Source organism: Sinocyclocheilus grahami, unplaced genomic scaffold, assembly GCF_001515645.1.
Source record: "Sinocyclocheilus grahami isolate Dianchi unplaced genomic scaffold, SAMN03320097.WGS_v1.1 scaffold1084.1, whole genome shotgun sequence".
Taxonomy (NCBI): domain Eukaryota; kingdom Metazoa; phylum Chordata; class Actinopteri; order Cypriniformes; family Cyprinidae; genus Sinocyclocheilus; species Sinocyclocheilus grahami.
In genome coordinates, this window is record NW_015506263.1 from 174,597 (window position 1) to 177,854 (window position 3,258).

General features: G+C 37.5%; 1 pseudogene; it reads left to right on the plus strand.

Moving 5' to 3' along the window:
• The first annotated feature begins 510 nt into the window (after window positions 1-510).
• Window positions 511-1,537, plus strand: LOC107566563 (myosin light chain 4 pseudogene; annotated as a pseudogene).
• The last annotated feature ends 1,721 nt before the right edge of the window (window positions 1,538-3,258 follow it).

Consider the following 3,258-nt stretch of genomic DNA (forward strand, 5'->3'; position numbering starts at 1 on the left):
CTTATGCCTCAGGTCTGAAATAGCTTTGTTGTAATGTCCAGCTGTCACACAGTCCCAAAAAATACAACATTACCTGTGGTTATGTTTAGCCTAAAACTGATCCTCAGATTAAACTAGACGCAGGTAACCATATGGTTGCAATTATTAATTAAAGTTTACATTTAAAGTGAAGAATGACCTGTTTGGAGAGTGAAAATATTCTGACACGTATTCCATGTTTCAGAAACACAGGGTTATTATTGAAAGCATTTGGATGGTTTGTTTATAATACAAGCATTGCTTATGAATGAGTTGTTCATTCTGCGAAACCCAGAACACCAGCTAGGGCTTTGATAGGAGTCTCTCTGTCACTATCAGTGGCAGCTGGGAACAATAGCTCATTGTTGGCGCCACTGCCGCCCAGGTCTATTTTGGATTTCTTCCTTTTATAGTGTGTTATAGGACCTGCTTGTCGGGCCGATCTCTCCTCCCTGGGGTCAAATGATATAAAAGCTTTAACAGACAATCTGCCCTGAGCAGCTCCCTCCCATCCTGTCTGCAGTTTCTGACTTCCCTGCTTATCCAGGAGACTCTTCACATCATCACCATGGCTCCCAAGAAAGTTGAGTGCAAGAAGCCAGAACCCAAGAAGCCAGAACCCAAGAAGCCAGAACCCAAGAAGCCTGAACCCAAGAAGGAGGCCGCTCCGGCCCCAACAGCCCCCAAACCAGCTCCGCTGCCCGAACCCGAAGCCCCCAAAGAACCCGCATTCAATCCCGAGGCCATCACACTGGAGTACACCGTCGACCAGATTGAAGAGTTCAAAGAGGCGTTTCAACTGTTCGACCGCACACCGAAAGGAGACATGAAGATTACGTATGCCCAGTGCGGGGACGTGATGCGAGCTTTGGGCCAAAACCCAACTAATGCCGATGTGCTGAAAGTCCTGGGGAAACCTAGACCGGAGGAAATGAACTCCAAGCTGGTAGACTTTGAGACCTTTTTGCCAATGCTGCAGCATATCTCCCGCTCGAAGGATCAGGGCAACTTTGAGGATTTTGTGGAAGGACTGAGAGTTTTTGACAAGGAGGGCAACGGAACCATCATGGGGGCCGAGCTACGGCACGTTCTGGCCACGCTGGGCGAGCGGATGACAGAGGATGAGGTGGATCAACTGATGGCTGGACAAGAGGACACCAATGGTTGCATCATTTACTCTTCATTTGTCAAACATATTCTTTCTGGTTGAACTGGATTTATAGGAGCTAACTGAATGGATGGCATGGGTAAATAATAGTGTGGGTAACTAAGAAAACCATTTATACTTTTTCTTCCCTGAAATATGTTGTTTTACAGTAATGGTTCATTTTAAATTTGAATGTTGTTAAACATCACATTGACGTTTTCACTTCCTCTTCAATACCTTTTTTCTATACATTATGACTTATGTGCACTTCTGTGTCTTGTAGATTCCGTCCGATGGTATATGTGTTCAGTCACAAAGATGTGCAAACAATAAAAATATAGATTGGCATGGGCTTTGCATTTTTTTTATGAGGAAGGCACAATATTGCCTTAAATTGTACTTTTTGCTCTTCTCTAAAGGGTTAATTAATCAAAAAAAAAATAATACTATATAATCACACGAATGTTGTTCCAAATACAAATGACTTTCTTCTGTTTACCATAAAATGATATATTGACAAGCTGCTCATGTTTACATCCAATGGGGTTTAAATGCTGTCAAGCTAAAAAAATAAATAATAATCCACCTTATGTTATATTCCAAACCTTCTGAAGCCATACGATAGTGTTGTGTGAGGAACAGATGGAAATTGAATTTGTTGCTCATTGTAAATCATCCCTTCTGCTGTAATTCTCATTTATGTTCACATAAATTCACATGTGGCACATCAAGACGTGCCACAGATTGGCAGATAGCTGAATGAGCTGGTTTATGACAATTTAATAGCAGCAGATGTTATAGTATACGGGAAAGTGGAAAATATGACCCATATGACTTTCTATATGAAACGGAAATAAATGAATAATAATAATAATAATAATAATAAGAAGAAGAAATAAAAATAATAAGATTAAATTGTGTATTGACTTTGATAAAGCTATTATAGTCACATAAATCAAGATCTCTACACTGTAAAAAAAAATTATGTAGTTTTTACAAAATAATTTTGGCAGCCGTGGTTGCCAGAATAATTTTTTTTTTAAATACAGAAAAACTGTAAACACATTTACGGCCAAACACTGTACATTTTACAGTATAAAACTGTAATTTACAAACAATAACATTTGAATGTAAACCAGTAAATTCAACAATGCACACTGCTATTAAAATCTGTTTTGTACCTTTAACGTACTGACAACCACCATAATAATGCAGGTGATAAAAGAGAAAGCCACATGAAGAATCAAAGCTCATCACAGGCAGCTTCACCACAAGCAGAAGTATATACTAATATATAGAAGGTGCACAGAGTCATTCATGCAAACACAAAACACCATCATGGTATCACATATGCTACTTAAATAATGCGTTAAACTTTCATTAAACAACAGAAGATGTAACATAAAGCCCAAATATACATAACTAATAACAAAAACTATTAAAAAAACATGATTATTTAAACAAAATACTTTCAAATGTGGAGTGTCATGCAGGGAATTCTGGGAATATCAGTTTACAGTTTTTGACTGTAAATTATACATTGATCTGTTATTTTTACTTCTAAAAACTGTAAAAATTAACAGCATTTTACTCTACATTTTACATGAAATGTCTGGTTAGATATTTTACAGTTTTTCTCTGTATATAGTACGGGAACTTACTGTTAACCTATTAACAGTTTTTTCCGTAGCGTTTTTACAAAATTACAGTTAAAATTACACTTATTTTTTTGCAGTGTAGGCTTCAGGAGGCAGTAAGTACAATATAACCCACAACAACAATATAAGAAATTGTTCCACTACCCAGGTAGTTAATTTAATCTAATTTGCTTATCTAGTCTTTTTGAGTTACAGCTTTATATAATGAGACTTTGATAGAAAACTGAAGTCAGAAAAGTATTCTTTTCCAGAGTTTCACTGGGACTTGCAGAGGAGAAAGACCCAAGACTTGTTGCATGCAAAGTTTGCATTTGCATTCGCTCAACAACGCCATTAGATCAGTAGTCAGTGCTTTGGCAAGGTAACACTATTTTATGCCATGCAATAAAGCTAAGTTCAAAGGCCAGTTTAAAATATTGGAAATTCGCCTCGCTT